The following is a 27444-nucleotide window of genomic DNA, read 5'->3' as shown; positions in this document are numbered from 1 at the left end:
AGACCGCGCGTTTCAATCGAGTGTGCGAAGAGGGCCTGGCAATGCAGTGGTTTGTCAGTGAAACTTCGTATATTGTCCTCGTCAATTACGTTTTCTTATTTGTTTATTCACTTCTCTCTAAAGGACCCCTCGCCACATTAAGACAATCGCAAAAAATACCCGCTCAACCACTCCGTACAGATGGTTAACCAGCGAAGCTGAAACATGGGGCTCCGGTGTTTATCGCTGGGCCAATTCCGATGGTTCATTAAATGGCTTCTTGGTATGCTGCCGGATCCTCGGCATGCAGTTGTTGCTTGCGCTCGGCTGCATGGACGAGCTTGCAGTGTTCGTGTGCCCGGGCTGCAACATCGGCACGGCGTAGACGAGCTCATTCCCGGTTCTGCTCGCGGCGTTGCTGATCGAAAGCTGCCTGCTCCTCAGGATAGGCCACGGGTATGACGCGTGGCCTATACATTTTGGAGCCGGAGAGAAACTGCTGCGAGCGCTCGGCTGCGACGGAGAGCAACGCCGTGTCGCAGTCAATCGCGAGTCTCTCTATTTCTTTTCTTTTTTTTTCGCGCATGCGCATGGGGTTGCGCCGGAGGAGTTTCAGGCGCACAGGTGAGAGACGGACGAATCGGCTAGGCATATACAGCTTCGCTGTATAAAGCAAGCAAGAACGGTACATAGATGCTCCGCGCGACGACAATAATGCCTAAAAATGTATTCTGCCGATACACGCCGCGAAAAAAGTTGTAAGCTGAAACTTAAGCCGGGGCTCCCACCTGCTCAGAAAGAGCCCGTCTCCTCGCTTCCAGAAAAGGTGTCAAAGTTCGTCCCTCTTCATCACGAATTGCTCCTGCGCATCACACGACAGCCTGCAGTACCGCAACCTTGAGGTTTCAAGTGAAACTCTGAACGCGCAAAGCCACAACCGGTGATGCTCCGCGCTGCCAGGAAGGAATAAAACCTCCCATGGCGTTTTCCGCCGGCCACCGCAGGCTCGTACAACAAGGGTCTTTACGAAGAAAGAAGGGGAAAGTGGTGGGCGGGTGATCGTGGCGTAAACGTCGTGCGTGTTCTCCGCTTTCATAAGGGCCGGGGAGGAACGATGTTTACGGACGCTGGTCGAGGCAGTGGGAGAGAGCTTCTGCTGGGGGAGGGCATATAGCGCTCGCACAATCGCTTCGCAGCATTTAATTTGCTCTTATCTCCTCTATTACTGCACTTTTTTTCTAAGAAATATTGGGGTAGAACGGCTCTTGGGCGCCGATTTACAACTTTTAGTTCACAGACAAGATTTCCGAAGACACGTCGGGGGAGGAGTCCTTTAAGCACCCACCAGTCAGCAAAATTTCGGCAGTATGTATTAGTATACCTTTGTGCGAGACATTAGACAGTTTTAGTTGGGCGTCCGCAACCATCCCACGTATACGCAGCGCGCCAGGTCGTGCGTACGTAGCGAAGTGCGCGCGCACGAAATAATAATAGTTCACCGGACGCAAAAGTTGAGAGGGGCATTGCTGACCTATACACGCGCAGGAGCCGGTAGTGTGCCACTCAGTGCCGCCATGTACCAGCTAATGAAACTGTGTAGCCAATATCAGCCTCGACGAAGTCAAATCACAAGCCGGAGTCAAATCTTCGGCAAGAGCCGTATAGAAAAATGCGCTCTCGTGGGCATGCGAGAACACGCCGCAGCGGACGCTACGCCGATTTAGAAAGGCTGCGGGGCTCACGCAAGAGACAACGCTTGCTCCTGCGTACTGCGCATGCGCACTGTCGCCTCCGCGGGTTTCCTGCGTACGCAGAGCTGTTGGGGACGCCCAGCTAAAAACTGCGTAATGAGGACAGGACATCGCGTTGCAATTCCCTGTATTGGCGCACAGGACCACGTATTGGTCCGTACAGTCTGACTAGATTCCCATACAGTGCACATCTGACTATTATTTACTGATTGTTACAACCCTATCCTTATTTGGTATTAATATGTATTTTCCTAGTTCCCCCACATTCGTGACCAAAAAAAAAGGAATAACTGTCACTGCTCCTGCACAAAGAATGTTATGGGTCCCTTTCTTTCATTGCCAATTTAACGATCACACTAACAAGTAGCAACGCACATCACCAGGGCAGCCAGTGAAAATGCACTTCGCAAGCCTCTACCTCGGGCGCCGTGCACGTGTATGATACACTCGCTATACGTGCGCTCAAGCGCTCGTCGCTGAACAGGCTGTCCGTGCACGCACGGTGGTCGCCAGAGGCAAGGCCGCTGCGCGCCATCATCGGCACGGCGTCATTGTGATTCGGCCCTCGAACGGCGTCTCCACGGATGCGCTTGCGTGACGCAATGCGAAGGCGGAAACCGATGCGGGTTCTTTTGCGGCGATAGGGAAAAAGGCCCCTTGCGCAACGCCGCGCACGCGCGCGCGTATACGCAGCGCGGCGCGGTGATATACGAATAGCTACACGACTCTCGAGAGACAATGCTGCGCCTGGCGCTCGCGCTTGTTTGCACGGCGTCCAGGTGGCGTAGATGGATAGAACTTTAGCTTTCTAAAATTTGACTTTCCGGTTCAATAACTGCTGACGTGCTTGATGCTTTTCAATCTTTCATCTTTGGTGTGACGACATGCAACTGCCGACGCCGTGGTTACAGTTTGAAAGCCCATATAAGTGCTACCGTTGCGCACCAATTGTTTTCCCAACTATCGCTGTAACGATAGTAGTTGCGATGGCTGTCATCGATAATTACAGAAATAGTAGGTAACGCTGAGAAAGTAGCGATTTTAACTATCGCTGTAACTGTTGCTACCAAACATAAGATACAGAAGAATAGGACCAGCGCCAGTTATTTCACGTTTCATTTCATTTTCTGTTCTTATCATGTGGATGGCGATAACGTTGGCGCAGCGGCGTCCAAGCCAATGACGAAGGTAAAAAAAAAACGCAATAGTTCATTACAAAAAAGAAAACGGCCGCCAGGTGGCCGTGTTTTGTAAGAATTCTTTGCATTTTCAATTCTTCAGGTGTTTTTCATCATCGGCTCGAATGAATCCGCGCTCCCTTTATCGCGGGGATTGGCCACCGGGCGGGATGGCAAGGACAAAAGAAAGGACTATAATAGGAGGAAAGGAAACCTTGCAAAAATGGCACAATGAGCCGTTTATTTTTCTTTTCCCTTACATTTTTGCTAAGGGTACTTCCTTCGGTTGTAATATACGCGTGCCCAGGATATTATTATAGCGTGCGAACACGGGGCGCACGCTATAGTACGAATGCTGCAGCGATGAGCATTTCATCCGCGCCAAGGTATGCGCTTTGCGTATGAGTGACTTCGCCGTACTCATAGAGCGCAGCACTTAAGCGCCCGTGCCTGCGTTGAGCGTCGGCGTGCCTCGGCGTCATCGGCGTAGTCGAGCGAACGAGCAGAGCGAAGGATGAACGAGCGAACGCGGAGCGCAGCGGGGGATGAAAAGCGAAGAGAGCGCGAGAAGGAAAACGCGGAAGGAGGCTCCCGTGAAAGCACGAGCAGGAAACTGAAGGAGGAGGGTATGACGAAAGCGCGAGAAGATTGCTGTATGAGATGGCGCCAGAGTAGCGCGCGTCGTCTGTTCACCGATGGCATGCGGTTAACGCGTCGAACGATACTGTACATGAAGACAAAGCGCTGCATTAAGGGAGGTCTGTTTGCGGCGGCTGCTGTGAATCGCGCACACGCGTCACCCACGCTCTGTCTCTCGCGATCTCCAGATCAGCGAGGCAGTCGCGCCACACTTCGCTCCGTTTGCAACGTGCCGCACGAGACAATTGTCCCCGCCAGCCAATATATCGCGAAATGAAAACACGTATTGAGCTGCACTCAAATTTCGCGTTAGGGAGTATACCGTAATCGTTTGTGATATATTTTTTTTTCCTTCGAGTCTTTAAGCAAGATGCTCGTGTGTGTATATATATACATGTTGACCTTGCGCCGCGTACGCAGCAATGAAGGACACAAACACTTTGAGACGTCTGACGACCTTGACAGTTCTAAAAAACAAGGGCGTACGTTTCATAAAAGGACGTCTTGTTGGGCGAGTTGGTCCCAATTCATCTTGGGTACTAGGCGCGAACACACACAGAAGCAAGAAAGGAGACGGGACAGAGCGCCACTTACAACTACTTTAATCAGAGGCACACCGCACACTTACATAGCCGTCTTAGACACAAGGAACACAATCAGATCAAGATTGATATGGAAGCGTACTGGTTAAATATTTTTTTCAGCCTTATATAAAGATATTGATGGGTCGCTGACGCACATGCTTCCTTTCTTTCTGATAAAGAAAGCCTCAATTACTTTGCGAGCCCTACATTTCATTCAGTCACTATGAAATGCCTCCCAATCTTTATAATTTAAAAAAAAAAACACTAGTCGTGGACATTATATAAAAAACTGTCGGGTCGCCTTTTCAAATACTATCTCAGCATTTCTTTGACGGAAGAAGAACGCTACTTAGTGGAGCCGATGAAGGCCAAGCTTCTATTTTGGAGTTTCACGTTGACAATGCGGTCCAGATAATGTCACTTTCTTTTTTTAACGTCACCAGTTTTTCGCGATTTTGGGCGCTAACTCTGCAGAAGCTGCTGGCTTGAGATTCATCGATGTACTTTCGAACTTAGTGTATCATTCGTTTTTTTTTTATTACGAACGATTAAGTAGCCGTGGCCATGACTTTCAAAATATGTGACATCACGGGCTGCTATAGATATATAGCGCGGAAATATAAAGGCTACGCTGTTAACCGTCTTTTCGTTTTAAACGCACGAGGTTATCGCATGCGGTATTGCATATATGCAATACCGCATGCGATAACCTCGTGCGTTTAAAACCGTAAACATATATGCTTACGATTGCCAGAAATGCTGCCTACACCAATAAAGCTTCACTGACCAGTTCGCCGCAGGGTGATATAAATGTTGATGCGGACAACCTTTTCTCCGTGATGTCAAACATGTTTCCATTAACCACGAGAGCAAAGTCACGGGCGTATACCGCAAAATGAAGTAACTGCGAATAACGAGAACGACGCCGACGCCATGAAATGAGCGCAACTGCTACAGCTGACGTCATAGCTTCCGAGAACGTTCGGTTTGCTCCAGCTGATTGTCTGTTAATAAAGCAGAATGCTGTATTTCATTCGAGAATAAAGAACTAAGTTTGGAAAGTTCTGTAATTTCGTATATAAAGCCTGTCAAAACAAGCGACGACATCGCGGTATCAAGGTAGGCACACTTAAACGTGCACTAAAGAGATCCATTTCTTACGCTGCAATGTTTCATTACATAGACGCAATATACGACATAAAACGCTGGAGACCTCGTAAGCTATAGAATGGACCTAAAAACAGGAGACGGGGGGGTGACTCAATCTTGAAATTCGAGTCACCGCACATATGTGAAAGTGTCGTCTCGGATGATAATCAACGTTTGTCACCAAAAAATGATGCTTTCGCGTCCGAATGTATGCAATAACGATTCAACCCGCGGCAAAATTTGGGGACATTTCGTGCAAGAAAGCTGCTGAACCAATCGAAAATGCTGCGAAAACTGGGACTTCACATTCACGCCACCTTCGGTGCCGCGGCTTTCAATATTTGGGGTCTTACGTGCCAAAACCACTTTCTGATTATGAGGCACGCCGTAGTGGAGGACTCCGGAAATTTTGACCACCTGGGGTTCTTTAACGTGCACCTAAATCTAAGCACACGGGTGTTTTCGCATTTCGCCCCCATCGAAATGCGGCCGCCGTGGCCGGGATTCGATCCCGCGACCTCGTGCTCAGCAGTCCAACACCATAGCCACTGAGCAACCACGGCGGGTTGCCGCGGCTTTGGAGTGCGTGCAAGAACGGAAGAAGCTCGGCCTCAATTTCACCGCTAACACTCGACCTTAAACGCCTGCTACCGCCTCCCTGACTAATTAATTGACACTGACCGACTTACCAAGGAGAGTTAAAGTGTCGAAGCAACGCCGGGAATATATATGACAGAGGCCATATATATAGCGGGGGACTGTGGGTCAGTTCTGAACGTTTTTGGCCCATTATATATATATATGTGTATCTAATCTAGAGGTACTATCGTGAGCTTTGTGAAAGGGTGCGCACGATCGCGTGCAGGATAACGGCACCACCGACCGTGACGCACTGTATACCCTAAATAGAAGACAGAGAAAAACAGTGACGCACTTTTAATTTCTGCTGCCACCTCCTTCGGGCTGACGCTATCCGCTTTCAATCAGTTTTCTTTTTCTTTCTTTCTTTCTTTCTCTCATTCTTTCTTTCTTTCTTTTGTTGCTTTTTTTTTTCGAACTGAGCCGGCGGCCTACCCACGTCGCTGCAGTATGTCATCGTATATCAGATGACAATTGATGGTACACGTATTGCTCATGTCATGTCGCCAGCAACAGGATGCAAGATTTTCGAGGCGAACGATTCGTTTTAGTTGTACAGGCTGGCAACACAAAACATGCATGAGCTGATATGCCATTTGCGTGGCAGCACAGCGTACGTGAGCCTCGTTCTTCGTGGAGAACTGCGGGAAGATTTGCCTGCAGCCGGTGTCGGCAGCCGACAAAACAGCGCCACCCTTCGCCATTGCTTTCACTTTAGCTGCACAATTGCGCGTTCATTCGTATACAGAAATGGAGTTGCCTACCGCTCGCTCTCAATTAGTACGAAACCGGAGCGAGAGGGTCTCGAACCAGCGACATTCCGCTGAGCAGCAGAACTTCGTGTTCGTAATGTGCGCTGTTAATGGACTTTCACGCCCTGCCAATGTATCGAGGCTCTTTGAAAATGTACATAAACTTGGCCGGGCTACGCGCTTATATGATGCTTTCTTCATTTGAAACTTTTAAAACGAAGCTCTATCTGCGTATATCCCTGGTTTGGAGTGGCTGTGTGTGTGTGTGTGTGTGTGTGTGTGTGCGTGTGCGTGTGCGTGTGCGTGTGTGTGTGTGTGTGTGTGTGTGTGTGTGTGAGTGTGTGTGTGTGTGTGTGTGTGTGTGTGTGTGTGTGTGTGTGTGTGTGTGTGTGTGTGTGTGTGTGTGTGTGTGTGTGTGTGTGTGTGTGTGTGTGTGTGTGTGTGTGTGTGTGATAAAGTAATACATCGTAAACAAAATTCTACGCATCACCTTTAGTTGTAAAGCATTTAAATTGCCGATTCACTAGAGCTTCGCTTCGCGTAATTCGAACATGCGAGTTGGATCTGCACAATCTTTTGAGGAAGCTAGCTGAAATGTCCCCTTTTGTGATACAGGGCGCCATGTTGGAGACCGCCGGTGAGCAACAATTATTTAATAGTTTAAAGAAGGGTGCATAAAACAGTACAATGTGTCAGGCAGATATACAAAGTCTCTTTTACACCTGCTGTTTGGTTTTAATACATTTCCATTAGTTAAGGCGGAAGCATTAATGGCTGATTGAAATGGCTCATACCCAAGAAACGCGTCGTCCCCTCCACTGGTACAAAAACTGGTACAAGCAATGGCTCATACACCCCTAAGCAAGTAAAATGCAAGGCTAATCCCTCTCGTGATGCAGAGGCTACAAACACTCAGCAAAGTGAAGAGTCTAGTGCATACATTCATTTGAATCACGCTTACAACGTATGCAAGAGTGTCATTACAAATAGGGGAACGTGTATATAGACTTGGTGTTCCACAACCACGATGCCGTTAAAGAGTTGCAGTACATCTGCCACTTTACAGACCATAAGTCCATTATTATGTCTCTGAGCGTCGAGAAGCCATAGCGGAGCCCTAGTGACGCTGTGCAGTGAGAGGACCGCTTACCACTGGACGACACTAAAAATTGACTTTGGCAAATAAACAGTCCCAAGGTACAAGAACCATATGTGTCTTTAATTGTGTTCGGGTTGTGTTAAACTTTCCTAACACATGCTGGCGACAAGCATGCGGCACCTTAACATAGTACATTAAGTGCTCGCAAGTGTCGTTATTGAGGAGGTCGACCTAAAGGGCCACACGTGCACAGTGCGATTCGTTGCGCCTTGCAGGCAGTGTGAACCCTGAAATGGTATAAGTTAATGCGTTACCAAGTGAAGTGGTTACCAAGTGGTTACCAAGTTACCATGTGAAGGCTTTCGCCTTCACATGCTACAGGAGCACAACATGCTGCCGAACTTTTTGTTTTCTATCGCGATTATTTCGGTGCGCCATGGAACAGTCAATATTTAGCATTGTGGATCAATTCTTCATGGTACGTTCGAGTTTGTTCTAGCGAGAGTCTAAAGTGCTTTAATGTTCCTGGAAGGACGCATCTTGGTTCTCCTTTTCGTTTACGTGAGTGTTTCATAACGAATTATAGCAGTAAACATATCAATAAAGTTTGTCTTACTCTCCACAGTACTTCAGTGACTATATCGCGTCTGGTGTTGAGCACGAGGTCGCTGGTTACGATTCCTGGCCGCAGTGGGCCCACTTCGATGGGGGCGAAATATAATTGCCCTGGTTTGAACGCTAAAAGAAAAAAAAGAAAAAAAAAGAAAAAAAATCCGAGATGGTCAATATTATTTTTTCTTAGTGCCTTTCTATCGTTGTTGTTTTGTTTGCTTAACGTTTCTTCGTCTCAGAAAATGTTCCGTAGTCTATATGTAGCAGGTTTTGTGTGGTCCGAAATGTGTTGGACGTATGTATAGAAGTGCAGTGCACAGCCGAGCGGTGTTCGGTGGTTTCTTCAGAACGACAAGAGTCGCACGTTGGTGTGTCAGTCATTTCAATGCACGCGTTAGGAATAAGTTTTCGTAAACGCCACTACCAGCGATAAGCAAAGTTGCACCGCCGCAACTCCAAAAATTGCATCATCACAATACGAAAAATTCTATAGGACTCTGGCAACGTCCGTCGCTGGCGCAGAAAGCTGTTCGTGCGCTTCTGGAGAGTTTGAAAGTGCACAGGCCTGAGTGACCATTTATGTAGTCCTCTTGTGCAGCATCCTGCGTGCACGTAGTGTTAACGCTCTCTCCCTCTTTCGATTACCCCTTTTTGTTTGCTTCCGTGTATGGCAGCAAACCACACGTCTGTCTGGTCGATCTACGGACTTGTTCCTTGTTCTTTCTCTCTCTCTCTCTCTACATTTCTTTGTCACCGGAACATGCTTTTGATGTTTTGCAGGATAGCCGGCTCTTCGACGGTCTGCTTTGCCAGGTTGAACATATCGCTTAATAAACAACAGCCACAAACCACCGAGCCGCCGCGGGTGGGCCATATATAAGCACGCCACGACTGAAACAGAATCGGTCGCGAAGAAGAGACGGCGCCGTGCATCCAGTGGCTCAGTTGACAGGCTTGCGCGCTATAAGATGCATGACGCCGATCGCCGCGGCCCCAGGCTCCGCCCTGCTTGCGAGCGCCACAGAGAGCCGCATGTTTACGCAGGGCGCGCGCTGAGCGATAACGCGCCACGCAGTCGATATCGGCGGTCGAGTGGGCGGATTCCCGGGGGACGGGTGAGGGTGGGGGGCAACAAGCCAGTTCGGACGCGGACACGCGCCACGCGAATCGCGTATGCAAATGCGTCGCCCCCAAAGTCGGGCTGTTCTGCTTCTCTTTTTCTTTTCTTTTTTTAACAAGTGCGTCGCGAGTGTGTATACGCGTTGCGCTTGAATGGAGCCATTAATCGCATCTGATGCTGCGATTCCACAGACCCCGTATATATATCTGTACATATGTGTATATATATCTGCCCGTAGACGTGGAGCGAGCAGGGCCCATCGTCCCGCTGTGCTGATCTACGCTGATGTATATGCGCTGGATGCGTTCGAAACGACTTTGACACTTTGCTGGCAAAAAAGCGAAGACAGGCATCGGAAGACTGCGAACGATTTCTTTTGTGTCTCCGTAGAGAGTTCGATGTCGTCTTCTTCAACCGAGGCTTAAGCTCCGGAATGATTCGTGCGCGCTACAGTCTGTGAAACGGAAGGACCGAACGCGCGACAAATTCCTAATCGAATTGTAAAAACTATGTCGAGAAAAAGCGAGCGCAATGAATAACGGTATGGGCAAAAAGAGGGGCGAAGAAGCGTATCACCGCGTATCATCAACCGTGGCAGTTTTCTTTTTCTTTTTTTTTCATTTTTCTCGACCAGAATGTTTACCGCCTCGTAAATACGCTTGGTACAAGATATTCGCAAAACTCGCAATAATTGAATTTCTAGTGAAAATTAATCCTTTGCAATCATCCCAGTACGAGTTCAACGAGCTCCTCAGCCCGTCCACGTAGAAAAATGCCCGCGTGGACCGGTTTCGCAAACAACGGCAAGCGAACAAAGGTTCTCTCATAGAAATGGAAGAAAGGCATTTGAGACGTCATGTCTGAGGAATACTTGACATATATGCGCTGTGTTTTCTTCGCATGAAGCTTCAGTAAAGCAATGAAAGCTCCTAAGATTTGAACAACCTACAAAAGGTTGCCAAGTGGCTGCAAATGAGAGAAAGCAGTCTTTTTAGCCACGAGTGTATATTTTATTGTGAAATGAGGCACAAAGGAAACCCTTGCTCTAGGGAAGATCGCTGAAGCGACACTTAATTCTGCGGTAGGTATGCACGCGGTCTTGCTGTCACTAAAGAAAGAGAGAGAGAGAGAGAGAGAGAGAGAGAGAGAGAGAGAGAGAGAGAAATGGAAACATCGCCTGTTCTTCGACTGAAACAATTTATTTTGCATATGAGACAAAATTGCGTGTATGGAATACAGAACAAAAGGCTTTCAATGAGAGGTTGATTCGGTAGCAGTAGACATAAGTTAGACATCCACAAACAAGCTGTTTAGTGGCGCCGGCCACTAAGCGAATGAATAATTAAGAAAAGAAAACGTCAAGGAACGGAAGCACGCAGAACTCTGAGAAAAACGAAACACATGAGTTTTGCGCACTGCGGAGAAGCCCAAACGGCTTTGCGTACCCAGTGCTGGGCAGTATCGAAGATACATGTATATTAGATATTCTTTGGGTATCTTGTATCTGTATCACGATACCTCCGGCAACACGTGCATCAGTATCTGTATTTCCGATCCATGAAAGAATATATCGTGTATCTTAAGATACAAACAAGTCACTGCTATCGCAACATTACCGTGCGAAACTATAAACTTGGCTGAAGTCTATAGCTGATACTGCTGCCGCTAAGCCACCTGAATTTCCACGGGCACTAAATTTTCTATTCTCTTATCTTAATTAACAGAAAAGTTGACAATACTTCGTGCTTAAATGTCATAGCTATTAATGGTGTCGCCTGTGTCGGGTGTCTACGTATTCACTCTGACTGTGTGATACGGAACCACCTTCCTATATTACTTAGGTATATTTTTCTTTCTTTTTTCTTTGGCTCACCTTAAAATTTCTTACTGTTACAACTCACCAGGTAATCGGGGCTATAATAAGTAAGAGTAGTGTGAATTAAAACCCCTCAATGATTAAAGGTAGGGCGATCTCCGCTGCCCTCCCCAGCTCGATGGTAGCGACCCCTTGTCCGATGTAGCGTATAGCAGACGACACCACGTGTTAATGCGAACGGGACAACTCTTTAGTTTGGCTCTTTTGTTTCAGCCCCTATTTATTTCCTGACGCACTGAAATTGCACCCGAGAGAGCCTTATTTCAACCCTGGGAAGAATAAAAAGAGGTACGAAAAAAATTTTAGGCGGAATAACATATAAAATAAAATATGCCTTGTAGTCACGACGGGGATAGCGTAGGCGCACACGTTCGCGTCTCTGTACGGGTTTGCGCTGAGTACGGTTTGTGAATCGTCGCAAATAGCTCTGAAGCATGGCTGCCTCACAGTGTACATCAGAAATAGAATCTACAAATCTGTTTCGAGTACTGCCGACTGTAACAACTCAGTTATACGGCTACGTAGTCGAGGCGAACCGAAGCGGTGACTGAAGCCACATCGGCCATTCGGGCATGATGGCTTCGCCTAGAGCCTTACAATAAACATTAAAATTTATTACATTGGCATTGACTATGCGCTCAGGGCGATAACCGTCGAGCATGCTGGGTACATCGCACCGCTCCACCTTCTTTTTGCCGAAATCGCGCATAATCAAAGGCTCAAACTGTTCATCCGGGAAATGATTAAACAAAGAACAGAAAACGTCCGGCACGAATGAAACATCATACGCCCAGAAAACGATTCGCCACGGACAAACATTAATAACAAAACTCAGCAAGGATATATCGTAAATTTTGATCGAATGAGCAGCGTTTCCTAGAGAAATTAAAGAAAGCTGGAACACCATTTCTTTGCTAAAGTATTAACGCGTGCAACTCCTATTTGTTCCTTAAGTATTCTAGCAGTTTAAGTGACGCTGTGTTTTTTTTTTCCATGGCCAAAAACACATGCTTAAAGAAACGCAAATTTTAGTCTGAGCATCACTCCGTTTTTTTTTTCTTATATCAGAAAGCATGCAGGAACTCCACTGGAGTTATTTAAGTATGCGTAAGCATACCCCCAAATTTCAGTGGGCCCAACCCTACTCTTGCTTCCCCATGCATCTTATATGGAGCCCTCTGCATGCTATCGGTATTCTCTCTGATCATTTTCATTTTTTTAAATCCTACGTTATCGCTTATGAAGCTACCAGTCATCTACATTTACCCTATTATAACGATTAAATGTCTTCGCAAATTGCGCATTTTTTATGCAGATACAGGGCATTCAACTTTTCGCGTGACGGACAAGTTTTCCTCAGGTATTCGTCAAAGAATGCTTACGCATTAAAAAAACAGTGCGCACTATTGCACAAGGAACAAAAAGTGCGTCGACATCGTGCACAACGAAGCATCGCACGACATCCGCGGTAACATCGCACGGTGTGAAAGCTTGAGAATAAATACATCTGATGCACTGTTATTTAGAAACTTCCTACTTACCTCGCAAAGGCGCGCGGAGGGCAGCCCGTCGGAGTTTGCGCGACCCGATCCGGTGCATCCACATATTCACTCCACATCAAGCTTGCCGGACGTCAGCGTAAAAAGTTTTTTTTTTTTTCATTCACTGAAGTGATTACGGCAACCGTAGGCGCAAGTAACTCATGATGATGATCAGAAACGGCGCCAAGGAAGCGCGCCATTCTTAACGGCGCGCTCACGATAGGAGCTTCCCTCGCCATATACTTGCACTACGGCGCGTATTCATTCATTGCATCGAAAATGGCGCCGGAGAGACTCCGAGAAGCGCGCGCTTTCTTCTCGGATAAAAAACAGAAAACAACATGCAAAAACGCGCTGTCATGTGACGGCGGTAGTCCAATCGGAAAGGGGAGACACGTGGCGGAGGGCACGGGTAAGGGAGAAAAGCGGAGAGCCCGCGCGGTGGCGGCAAAGTTCAAAGGACGGCGCTACTTTTAAACATTGAGGGACTTTAGTGCCGATAGCACTGGTATTTTGCGACGCTTTGTACCACTTACAATGCGCATGAAACGTTTCTTGGGCTGCACAAGATTTCTCGTGGAAGGAAAATCGTAAAAGGGCTGCGCATTAATGAATATGTCACGAACAAGGGCTTTACGACAGCAGATAAGTAGAATGTGAAAGGTCATGGCAGCTGTATATGTGCTCTCTCTATACACGATGCGTCGCAAAAAAAAAATGCCGCTACCAGCGTTGTTACTGCTGTACACCTGTCCGGAGATCCAATACTGCGTATGCGCTAATACGTTTACGGACAAGGTAAAACCCCACAGAGATATATTTGCGCCATCGTGCGCAGGCTTCTTATTGACGTTCTTGTAATTAAATGCGGACCTGTTGGCTGGTTGGCAAGCAGAGCAGTGACTCCCATCAACTACAAAAGCGAGAAGCAAAAACCGCTGACAGTGCAGTGTATAAAGAGCATTCGTGTTAAGCGGTTAAAGCAATCACACTATAAATTGTTTCGGAGTGTAAATATTATACTTTGATGAAGAAAGACAATGATTTTGAGATACTAACAGATATTTCAGACAAATGAAAGCAGGTTGGTCGGAGTGGAGCGATTTCCAAGCAAACGTTTTTGTGCGCGTGCGTTTGCTGCTACATCATATAGATCTAAGATAAGAAATTTGCGAATGTATCGAAGTATTATAAGATACAAATCGGAAGTATCGTATCGGATACAATAATTATGGTAACACCTGGTATCTGTATCTCAAGTACTTGTTGCCTGAGTATCTTGTATCGTATCATGATACAATTGCAAAGTATCTCGCAAACTAGCCCTGTGCGTACCTAAAAACTCGAAATACGTCATACGCCTTTTGCGTTCTTTCTTACCTTTACTCTCTTTGTGTTTTGTTGTAAATGGAGGAGCTTTGGACCCCCGATTTCTAGAAGTCTTTATAACGAGCAATCACTGTTAGCCGTATAGGGGGCTGGTGTTCTTAACGTGTATATATATATATATATATATATATATGCACGTAACACGCACGCGCGCCCAAATCGGCAGCAACAGAAAAGACGGGCGCGCACAATGTGCGCTTGAGCAAACATAGATGCTTTATAAAAGCAACATTCGCTCTTTTCGTGGAAATTGATCGCCGGGGATTACACTCGGTAAAAAAAGAACTGGACCGAGATTTCGCGCCTCCTTGTAAGGGCCACATCTCGTCAACATCGTGAGAAATGCGCTGTCCTTACACAATTTACTCGTGTAATTTTATATACACGGTATTACGTTTCATTCTTTTGAACTTTGACTTGATCGAATAGTTTTTCGAGGCCAGTTCAAGTGAATTTTCACTACATGACAGCCACGTGACCGTTGTAGAAAATGCAGGAGTGGCATTCTCGCTCGACCACTTTCGGCGCATCACTCACGTGGAGACGGCGAGTGGCTAAGCCCCGGTGCAGAACGCCCGCCACACCATCTAGCATGTAGTGAGGCGTGGCGCCAGAGGCCAGGTCCCGCAAAAACGAATGTACCCCTGAAAATGATTGACCGAGAACATACGGTATCAGTTCGCATTGCAGAGACCGAAAGTCATGTGAACATCTGTCTGCTTGCAAAGCATACGTTGATGTAAGGCGCATTTAATTGGGCGAAATGAGAGGTTCCCGTCTCTGCAACTCGTGCACAGGCAACCTACGTCAGAATACAAGAACGCATGTGCACCGCAGACATTGTGGTTTCCGTATGTTCTTTTATATTTAGTACCGTTCTAAAAAGTATATTAAATAAAATATATTTATATGGAAGCAAACGTCGTCAGTAGTATCACCAGGTTGTCCATTTATTTATTTATTTATTTATTTATTTATTTATTTATTTATTTATTTATTTATTTACTGATTAAAAAATGTCAACAAGCCCAATATGTCGCCGACTTCTCGACAACGTTAAAGAATACATTGCTAAATGAATAAAGAATGATGATGTGTGTAAGTGATTAGTGCAGGCGCTCGCTGGGTGGCCGTGCAAGACGCCTCGCTCGGCTGCCTATAGCTGGCGCGTTAATTAACCCACACAGCTGTCGATCGCGGCGAAGCTGTTGGTGAAGATCGCCGTCGCCTTGCAAGTATAGCCAATCGATCCTATAATCGATGGTATATAGAAGAACGGCGTGAGCGTTTCTTCAGCCATGGACTGCACGAATCCACTCGAGAGTTATATATATCGTACTATATATACGGGGACGGGCATACACGTGCCTGGTGCCTTTTCGGGAAGGGCATGCCCTCGTATGTACTATGAATGCCGTAACGCTACCGGGCGTGAGCAGTTGCACGTGATCGTAGCTCACATATCGCGGGCCGAATTCACAAAGCTCTTCGTTCGTATACGAACGCACTAATGGCAAAGAGCACTTATAAGTGCTCTTTGCCATTAGCTGGCCAGCTGGCTTCGCTAATGATATGTCCAGCATCAGGACGTGCTCAAGTTTTATCTTACGAACAATTCTAGCGCACAGCGCTTTAGTGAATGCGAGCCCGGGTTCGTGCGTTGCACGAGTATACTCGTTCGCGCCGCGCCGAAGCTGCGTCAACCGCGCGGTTTTCGTAAACCGCAGTGAAGCATCTTGGTCGGCAGGTTTACCGCGTACGCGGTGCTAACGGTAGCGTGACAGTATAAGTAATGTGGGGTTTAACGGCCCGGGATTGCACAGTGGGCTATAAGGGACGCCGCATGCCGTGGAATGATCCGGATTTAATTTCGACCAGCCGTATAGTTGTTTAAAACGCACCTACAAACCTCAACGCATGAGCATTTCTCTCATTTCTCTTCCACTTAAAACCGGTCGCCGCGGCCGGGTATCGAACTCGCCACGTCACGCTCAGCAGCGGAAGCGGCCACAGCGACTGAAACCCTGCGGCGGGTGAGAGTACTGTATAGCGGGAGTTGTATAAAACACTTCGCGACGCGCATATGCGCGCCAATGCCCATTGGGAACGACAATCTGGTGATATAAAGTATTTGCGACATTTTCCCATTAATTACCCTATAGTTATAGTTAATGCGGTGTTAAATGTCTTTGTTCCAACAAACGGGTTATCACAATACAATAGTGAACCCGCTGTTAAGACAAAAGTAACGCTTACAGCAAAAGACAAGGACACAGGAAGCGACACGAATCACACCTTCTGTTCTCTGAACTGTCTTGGCTGATTATTTGCGAATTCTGTGTCCTCTTCTTTCTTTAGAACTACCGTTGTTTTTCTTGCACGTTTATTGCGATTAAACTATAGTATATACGACGTCGATCTAGAAAATATAAAGCATATATAGTTGGAAGTCGGCACCGCGTTCCTGTCGCTTTCTGTGTCCTCATTCATTTCACTCCTTACCAGCCCACTCTACATAAAAATAAACGCATTGTGCGGCCGCTATACTCTGCTCGTCCCCATTCAGTTCCCTTTTCCCATATATCTAAATTTAAATTAAGAAGAACAGTTCACTTCCTCTGTGCAGTGACGAACTTTCCTTAAAGGAGGCGCTCGGGCCAATTACCGGTATGCATAGCGTTGCAAGGCTAGATCCACTTACAGTGACTTTCTTTATTGTATTGGCTTCATGTGGCTGTAAGTTGTAACTAACGAAAAATCAAGCCCCTCTCGGTTCCCCTTATCCTTCTCGCACAAGATGACAAGAATGATACGAGTGCACGGCAAGAGAGAGAAGGAGAGAGATAAACGGGCTGGGAAATGCAGGGAAGTGCGCGACAAGGGCGAAGCTTCTGTTTAGCTGCTGCCGATATATAAATTGTACGCGCATATAAAAACTCCAGATGGTGTAAACAGTGTTCTCTGTCCCGCTTGCTTTACCGTTTCCTATACGGAGTTATGCAATACTTTGAACTCGGAAGATGTGCCTCTGTGCGAACGATGTCACCGAAGCATCTAAGCATGCTTCTGTTTATTTAGCAGCAAGAATGTAAAGTGAGTGAGCGATATCGTTGGCTGAAACTGGAAACGTTGCCAACTGTTGTGTCACGGGCCTCTACATTATAAATAATTTGTTCAATGATACAGGGTGATAACTTGAAGTGATGTTACAAACGTTCCGGCAATCAAGCACATTTCGCAAACGCACCTAAACAGTCAATATAAATTTAAAATAAAGAGCAGCAAAATGGTACGTTGAACAGCTTCTCCTACTTACAAGAGAACTCAATCAATCAAGTCACTCGAACAAAACAACATAATTAAAAACACGCGCACAAAAAAAAACATGGTATGTGTTATTACATAAATACAATACAACTTTCAATAAAGGACAAGGACATGCCAAGTGTTAATGCTGCAAATACAATCTCACTTTCAGTAATGAAGGTTATTAAATCTTCCAAAGCAGATATATAGTTGTAATGACATAAGCAACTTTGCCTACGCCAAAAGGACGAACGACCACCGAGACGATTCATATTGCTGACCCCAAATCCCATATTTGCTGCTCAAACTTCCTGCTCAAGGCAGGAATGTAAAGGGTGTCTATATAAGCTATTCATGATTAATAATGAGACGTAACTATATACGTGCAGGACTTAGCTCAGACACGAGGCGCTTGTCCTCAGCTAACCGGTTACGCCTTTCGCGTCAGCAGCTCATCTATAGCGCGCAAACGTCCAAGTTACCAAACCACGCCGTGCATCAGAGCATACACACGGGTGATGAATGGCGCCGGCAATTTTCACCCCGCAAATTACGGGCCGAAGCTTGCCGACAAAGACGCTTCGCGTCGACCCGTCACACGTCAAGCGTCTCCGTACCTAATATCCGCGCGCACTTACTGCTCAATATCCGGTTCTCACCGAGCCCGATGATGTGCATGCCGTTCTACGCCGCCGCCATTAGCCGAGCAGCGCGCCTCGTCCGTATAATATAATCGGCCCGCGCCTTCGCTCCCGGCTACTTGTTTGAACCGTTCGGAGAGCAGGTGCGCTGATAAACGGTCTGGTATATAAGCAGCGCGCGCGAGCAATTACAGTGTATTTTTCTTCAGAACGCTCCCCCGCCAGCGCGTTTGTCCTTCGCGTTGGAGAATATCGTATTCTGGCATCGAGCGCCAGCACGCTTAGGTGTGCTCTATAGCTGCAGTACCAATCGCTTTGTAAAATTGGGAAACTCGGCACGGCAACTCACTTGGGCCACGTATACCGAGTATTTCAGCGAACACTTTCAAAAATTTTTTTAATGTGGCCTGTGACAGATATTACAATTCTAGTTTATGAGCCGGTCTACTTGAAGCAGTGAACACTACTTGCAAAAAAAAAAATGATATGCGAAATCCAATAATTAACAAGAATTCGCTTATAACTTTCTAGCTAATTATCTTATGACCCATATGGCAATTCGCAAATTCTAGCAGTGGACTCGCAAGGCGGATCCACATGGAACGAGTTCTCAGGTCGACGCCAGTTTCCAGATATGAATTCCCGAACTTTGCGGAGAAATGCGTTGGCGTTGTGTGCTTCAGCGCATAAAACGACGTTTTGTTAACAAATGAACTGGAACGCCAATGCATTTCTCTGCAAAGTTCGGGAATTTATATCTCGAAACGGGTGTCATCTTGAAAATTCGTTCCAAGTGGAACCGCCTTGTGAACTCCAGGGCTATAACTTGTAAATTGCATTATGGGCCATAATGTTTTAGTTAAAAACTTAGTTATTGATTTTTTATGAATTAGTCGATTTTGCGTCTCAATTCTTTGTGCAAGTATTGTCCGGCGCTTCAAGTAGACCAGCCCATCAACTATAGAATTGTGATATCTGCCACAGGCAACCTTTAAAGATTTTTTAATGTGTTCGCTGAAACACCCTGTATATGTATCACTTGCAGCGCCGTTCCAGAGGAGGCCGCGGCTTTGGTTCATAGTCATCACATTCCGATGGGCATGGCATGAAAAAAAAAAAAAAAAAGAGTGCGTGTGTACTGAGTTATTTGTGAAGGTTAAAGAAGCACTGGCATAAAAATTTTGTTTCACCGTTTTGCTTTTGTAGGTAGGTGCTGACACGCTAACCACCGTATGCATGACGTGGCCTCAATTCTTCGAGTGGCGTCATATCCCTTCTTATTTATTTATTATGCTCTTTTTAATGCAACCACTACCGAACGCTGCGTCAAGTTGCAGTGCACGGCTTCGCGATTGAAACAGGCGTCCTCGTTGCATATCACAGAAATGTGGAGTGATGATCATGTGGTGCCAGATCAGCTTGACTGACGCGCGTAGTAATCACAAACGTTGGTTATTTCGGTTAGTTGGTTAAGTTACGTACGAAATACAAAGCTAAAGACTAAGTGCGGATTCAGTGGTGTTGGGGTTCCTGTGAGAGCAGCCGCACCCATTTATTTTCTGTTTCTTTTTTTTTTTCGTGAAATGTTTTGCTTAGTCGCCCACAGGTGCGAATTTTCGCCGAGCCCTTTCGGGCAGGGCAAAATTTGCATTCGTCTCGGTTGGTGCGTAGCTATATATACCTGTGGGCGAACAGCGCAAGGACAGGACACAGCTAGAGCCAGAAAAGGACGTGCCGCAGCTGCAATGACTAACAACCGCTTGATTTTATTGCCCGAAAGGCGACCCTATATACACAATGTGCATATCTGTTCTATAGCAAAACGACAAGAAAAAAATACCGACAAGAAATAGGCGCCAACCCACGACAAGCAGCACTCCTCGTTCACCGTCATAGATATATGCTATTTCGTTTTGAAGCAATCATAATCAGGGACTCCTTATACGCACGCGTTACATCGTGTATGGATAATGTATGTGCTTCATAAATTTGCCGTGCCCTCATATGTCGGCGTCTCTCGAGCCTACTGTAACGATCCAAAGGTACACGGAGCTCGAGCAGCCCCCCTTTAGGACATGTGATTGCAAGCGGGACTGCGCAAGGTTCCTTTCAGCGAATGAGCACACTCTCGCAGCCTGTCATTCAGGCGCGCACATGATTTTACGGCCGTCTTCTGTATACAGGCTTATTAAGCTCTTGTCAAGCCGCCTTTATGGAGGGCACTTACGGAAAGGTTCGTCTCTCGCTCGACCACATGCTTTGTGTACGAGTCGCAATTAAGTTCGAAAAATCCTTCGCGCCATTTCGAAGTTCCCTGTAGTGCGCGGGGGCGCTCGGTTGAACACAGCGCCACCGCGCACTACGGAACCCTTAAATGGCACGCGGTCGCTGAACAACGCTTACAACCTTGTTACTTCTAAGTGTAAACTCGGCTGATCTATTTGTTTGTTTAAAACTACTTTACCAAGGACGTAGAAAGGGAATGCTCCAGGTTACTACGACTGTGTGCCTTATATATAATTCAGTGCGAGTATCACGGCGGCCAGTGAGCAATGAGAAGTGCTTATTGCGATGAAGGTTGTGTTATTATTTTTTTTTCATTTTCTTCGCTGCTCGTTTTCTTGCATTGCAGCATTGTTTTCAGTAAAATTTCCGGATGGACACTATATGCTTTAAGTTCAGTTGCCCAATTCCCTTCTGCCGTAGCTGTAGTAAGCAACTACCGCCACCTTGGTTTCACGGCGGCGAGGCGTCTTGGAAGCAGGAAACCATAGCTGCCGGCGTCCGTGGGGATAGGTGGCAGTGGATAGGCTTGCGCGCGCCGCTGACTTTACGGTCACGTGGCGCTCACGTGACGCCGAAAACAGTGACACAAAAAAAAGAGAAAGAGAAAGAAACGTTTGACAGTGGTACGATGCCGGTGGATCATAATTGTAATACCCCTGAAACAATAAATGCGAAGCTCGTATCCAGACAAGGTAGCAACTGTTCTATATATCAAGTCCTCGACGTGGCTGTTTGTGAGGCGTTTTTATGCATAGTATCAAGCGCAACGCACGTTCTGAGATTATAGCCGCGTCTGCGCATATGTATATATTTTGGAGGTTTCGGAGAGTTGACCATGCCCAATGCACCAAAAGATCACTCTTGAACTTTCTCTGTGCGACTGGCTTAGATGGTCGTCGCTAGAACCTGTGAGACGTGAAGACAATGCGAAATGTGTTTGCGCGTTAACGTTTTGTGTGAGCAAGATTGTTCCTGTGTGTATTGTGACTAAAGCGCGCATCCGCGTATTGAACAACACGTAAATAGTAGTTTATTGTACCATATCATGGTCACCTGTCACCTACCTTTCCCTATATTCCCATTTCACCTTTCCCCAGTGAGGAGTAGCAGGCCAAAGACAAGCTCTCTAGGCCGACCGCTCCTCCTTTCTCTTCATTAAATTCTACACCTCCTGCTCCTCGGAGCGAAACACTGGCAGCGCGCTCACTCAGCATAAATATCGAGGTCTCCAAATTTTGCAACATCTGAGTTGCTGATGCACGATGTGCGGGGGACGGAGAAAGAAGTGGAGCGAAAGATGAATACAGCCGAGGAAAAACGCCAACGCAAAGGAAATGTGAGCAAAGAGGTGAAGGTAGGCGACAATCAAGTATAATGGCTTCAGTCGGCCAGTAATAGCTGCAGAACGATATTATTAGCAAAACTAAGTAATAATGAGCTATGATCAGCAGGCAAACAGCCGCTGACATCCGTTGAAGGTGCGCAGTGATCACGGAAATGGAACAGACTTCTTTTCCTTCCTCCATCACCCTTTCTTTTTTTTTCTTTTTTAGCATACGCTGGAACGTCCTACACGTGTGCTCTTGCACTACATATGCACCCTCATTAGAATGCAGCCGCCGCGCCCAGTTATTGCACCGACGGTATCAAGAATAGAAGCATAACGCCAGCTGACGGTTAATGCATGCAGCTTCTCTGTATAATCACACCCCGACATATGATGATGATCAGGATGATGATGATGACGGCGACGGCGACGATTGTTGTGGTGTCGGCCTTAGAAAATGCCGCTCCTACAAAACCCCATACGCGTGGCGGCATTTATAAACGACATTTGAACGAGCATGCTACTCAAAAGTTTATTCGTTTGTTACAAGCTGGCTGACGTGAACGAAAAACAGGAAGCTCTATCGACATTCTAGGCCGCAGTAAGCGGCACGCTTACTGCGGCCTAGAATGTTGAACAGACATTCTAGGAAGACAGCGGAGAGCAGACAATGAACAGACATTCTAGAACAGACAACGGAGAGCCAGTGATAACATTCGAGAAACTTCCGATGCATGCAGAAGCGTACTGCGCCAAGCGATACGGTTTAACATCTGTTATCTGGTCAAAAACACCAGCCGGAGAAAGATAAACGAGTACACGTGTCTATATGTAAAGGTTAACGGTTGGTTAGGCACAACAGAGAGACGCTCACTGGTCCTACTTCGATCGTCAGTCTAAATATATAGCCAGGACATTTGGTGGCACGTACCAGAAGGTTGTAGCCCAAGATATCACATATCAAATAAGGGCTGAAATATCTTGCGGTATTCGATTAAGAGGTCTGTGTGCCTTGGAAATATATGGCAGTGAGCAAACGCTGTTTCATGCTGTGATTTATTGTTTCATTAATCATAGCAGCGTTGCGCTGACTCACACATGCAAGCCGTGCACGTCGAAATGGTAGCCGCTGTCGGTGAGAGGAGCTTGCCGGCAATGATTTCAAACTGAACTTTCGGGTTAAAATTTGCGCAGTGAGCCCAGTTCGTTCGTTCGTTCGTTCGTTCGTTCGTTCGTTCGTTCGTTCGTTCGTTCGTTCGTTCGTTCGTTCGTCGTTCGTTCGTTCGTTCGTTCGTTCGTTCGTTCGTTCGTTCGCTCGCTCGCTCGCTCGTTCGTTCGTTCGTTCGTTCGTTCGTTCGTTCGTTCGTTCGTTCGTTCGTTCGTTCGTTCGTTCGTTCGTTCGTTCGTTCGTTCGTTCGTTCGTTCGTTCGTTCGTTCGTTCGTTCGTTCGTTCGTTCGTTCGTTCGTTCGTTCGTTCGTTCGTTCGTTCGTTCGTTCGTTCGTTCGTTCGTTCGTTCGTTCGTTCGTTCGTTCGTTCGTTCGTTTGTTTGTTTGTTTGTTTGTTTGTTTGTTTGTTTGTTTGTTTGTTTGTTTGTTTGTTTGTTTGTTTGTTTGTTTGTTTAACCATAATGCTCCCTCTATACTCTCAACTGCAACGATAAACTGAGAATAGTTGGATGACCAGGTCGTGTACCCTTCGGAACATTATATCTTACCTGAAGAAAAAAAGAATTGCCTCTTGCATGCATTGTGTACTCATATATGCAGGCACTGTTCACGTAATCGAAACAGGACAAGGCGTCACATTTCCTCATTCGTGAATCATTAGCATCGAACCCGCGTAATTTGCGAGGCCTTCTACAATTTCAAGCTCCGCCTCACTCGCCGCCATCGCTGCAAGGCCGTCAGTTATTATTATTATTATTATTATTTTGTCCTTTCGACAGCTGGAAAGGTATACGCGCAAACACGGGTGCTCGCGCTCGAGACCGGTCGATCCTTGAGCCAGATCGCAAGCGATGCGGTAAGCTAACCACATTATACCCACGCCGTACTTCCGTCAGAGACAGCTGGGCATATGTATGTTAACTGCTACTGAGCCGCGTACCTGCCAGGAGCGAAATGCCGACGCGCTTACGTACTCGGCACGGCGAAAACAATTCACGCGCGCGTGACGTCGCTCCCACGCAGCTGCAGAATTTGCAGCTAGGATCAAGTGGGTGGTAAAGCAAGATTCACACGCAGCAAATTAAGCCAGCCATTCTTAAATTAGAGGATCAATTGTCGTAAATGCTCCCGTTTATTATTGAGCGATATTCGCCATTGAGTAGCGTGTACGAGAAGGGCAGCACGTACTTGTATACGATAAACCGGAACGCCTGATAGAATAATTAACACAATTGCATTAATTAACTTCCTAATTTATTACTTTATTACGCACATTGCATTTTACGAATTGTAGCCGGCGAGTTAGCGAGGCGATGTGTCCATTTGGAACGAATTCTCAGGGTGACGTGACACCACTTTCGGGGTGTTAATTTTCAGAACGTGCGACGAAATTCTTTTGAGTTCCAGTTACTTTCGAGCTTCAATGCATTAAACAGCATTTTGGAAAAAGAAAGAAAGATGTAAGTGCGACTATACATTGTTACCACAACTTTCACGGCGCATATCTCGAAATATACTTTATAATTCGTTCCAAGCCAATATGTCTTGCAAATTCGAAAGCTACAATTCGTAAATTGCAATATGTGCTGTAAATAATTTACTGAAAATCTTAATTAGTGAAATTCTGTTAATTCGTCAGTTACGCATTTGATTGCTCATGAAAGTAATGTCCGCCTCGTCGAGAAATTTAGTTCAAGGGTTAGAATTCCGCTAGCTGCCACAGATGAACTTTAACATTTTGGTGCACCACAATATAAAAAAAAGAGAGAGGGAGAGAGAAAAGGAAAAGAAATTATATACACGAGATGGAGTAGACGCCATGCACTGACTTTCCACTTCGCAGTTCGTCGCTCTGAAGGATACATAGACGAGCCTGAGTAAAACGAACTTCTTTGTTTCACAAAGTGTGTTCGCTATATGAGAAGTTTTCTAGAATTGAAGTTTCTTCAAAAACTCAAACAAATACTGAAGGCGCAGAAGAGGCGCATAAAGACTGTCTAAACCAAAAAACCTCACACTCTCGAAGTTCGTCAAGCTGTTGACGTTGTCATAGGTAGAGCCAGTAGCAATAAGGGAGGCGGAAGGGGGGGGGGGGTTCGGGGGCAGTGAGGTTTGATAGTTTCTTGGTCATCTACGCCATAGGAGGCTTTTTTTTTTCGGAAATTGTCACAACTCTCTAGCAAGAGTTTCATCGCCGAGACATCTACGCATCATTCGAAGCAGCCCCGATTGCTGTAATGACAGCCCTAAACTGAGTTTAATCCTACCCAAGGGAAAAAGGGGGAAGGAAAAGAAACACCTTGCTGCATGCTGTTCACTGTATCGACATAAAACAGAGAAAAAAAATTAAAAAAAAAGGAAAAAGGCGACGCGGTTTATAGAGGTGATGGCCCACCCATGCAGCCTTCTCCACAGCCCCGGCTCGTCGAGACGCAGGCGGGCCGCGGTTCATTCCGTTCCTGTAACCGAACTGAGCAGCTTAGTGAGTTGTTACTAGTACACGGCTCCCTCTGATATGCTCACTGCGAAAGTGAGTGTTGAGAAACTATTCGTAGTAGCCGAAAACTTGTTCTCAAGGGGATCGTTATAAGTATGCTCAACTGTATTGAAAAAAAAAAACACAAAATTGCAGAGGGCATCGCATAGAAAAGCCGATTGGCGCCCAAAATAGCGGTATCACGCCTGGCGACAACGGAAACCAGCAACGACGGTGACGGCATGATCTCGGCAGGACGACGACGGCTCATACGTCGCGGACCTGGAATCGAATCCCTGGAGGAGAGAAGAGTTGGAGCTTTCTGGTGACTCTTGCTTGGGACAAAGGAGGAAAGAGAAAAGCAGAAGGCAGGTAGGTTAACCAGAATAACGTCCGGTTGCCTACCCTACACAGGGGGAATGGGGCAGGGGAAAACAAAGATGACAGGGAGAGAGAGGAGGGAAGGAAAGAAGGAAATTAGCGGCGAGTTCGCTGACGCGTGTGGTCTAATAGTTATTGCACTAATAGTCACAGACGTTCACACAAACCCGTCGTCCTCAAGAAGCACAAGAGTGCCTCCTCCGCTTTATGGGCCGACGAGCGATGGGGCGGTATTCCAGCAATACCTGCACGGAAAACGGCCGATTGTCCACTTCTTGGAGAGCGTTAGCAAGTTCTTTTCTTTCATAGGGCATAACGTGGGCACAGCAGGTGCTCGATATTTTCTTCGGTGCCGCAGACTCCGCATGCACGCTGCTGCTTGGGCCAGAGAAGCATGATCATGATGCCGGCCACAAGCACCACTCAATCTGGAAATGATAGCGGCAGATACGACGTTAGGGGAGGGCAGAAATGTGGAATAATGGACTTTAAGCGTGGCGCGTGTTTTGTGCATGGGGATGAGGCGAAACAGTGAGGGAATACTGCGAGGGTGAGAGCGAACGCAGATTATGGACGCGAATGTTTTAGCACGTAATAACTTACCGCGGAGTCGAACGCAATCAATCCCGCCAGACATGCCTGAGGGCACGATCTCCATTTCTTTCATCGAGTTCATTCTTATCAGGATGGCGTGCGCTCCATGTCCGTTATTCGCTAATAAAAACTAAATGCACTGGTCACCTTGATGTTGTTGCTTGCATCAGCGAGCAGATATTCCCACATCTAGGGGGATGCATGCTGGCAGGATTATTGGTTTAGCGTGGTTACGAAAATAGGAACAAATAACAGTGCTTGTCCTGCATTTGCTTTCGTTGTTCGTCATACGCACCGTTTAAGACGTACACAGTCGCGTTCAGTATCAGCTTCGACACAGCACCCGTGGTCGAAAGGGCTCCCAGACTACACGGCGGCGCCGAAGTAAAGAAAGTGGCTTAATAAATGTCATTAATTGTAACGGTGTTCTCGTTTTTCGTATGTCGGCGCCGTCGTGCCGTCTTCGGCCTCCTTCGTCCTGGGGCATCGTGTTGCAGCTCGTATTGAACGTGACTGTACGTGTATAACGTCTTAGCGTTACAGTCATACACAGTCGAGAAATAAACGCACTCTGCACAGAACCCGCTGTGGTTACCAAGTGGCTAGGCCGTTCTCGTTCCTAAGCACGATCAATTCCGGGTCACGGAGGCCGCATGCTGATGGGGGCCTAATGCAAAAACGTCCCTGTGCTTATGAGTATGTTGGAGAAGAAACACCAGACAGACCCTGCAGTGCCAGGTGTCCACAAGCTATGTTTTAACAGACCTCGCTCAATCAGGCGGGAGCGGGACCAAGCGCGCCACCGGCTTTCGATTTCGCAACCGCCGATTCCACTGCTCGCGCACCGTCGGCGTGCTGGGCTTGTTGTCATCGTCTTTTGTGATCGGATCATTGTGGCACGTAGTACAGTGCGCTACAGGGCCCCCCTTCTGGCGACGAAGCCGTGAGCTGGAGGAAT

This window comes from Dermacentor albipictus, chromosome 1 (assembly GCF_038994185.2).
Source record: "Dermacentor albipictus isolate Rhodes 1998 colony chromosome 1, USDA_Dalb.pri_finalv2, whole genome shotgun sequence".
In the NCBI taxonomy this organism is placed as follows: Eukaryota; Metazoa; Arthropoda; class Arachnida; order Ixodida; family Ixodidae; genus Dermacentor; species Dermacentor albipictus.
Note: the sequence above shows the minus strand (reverse complement) of the source record.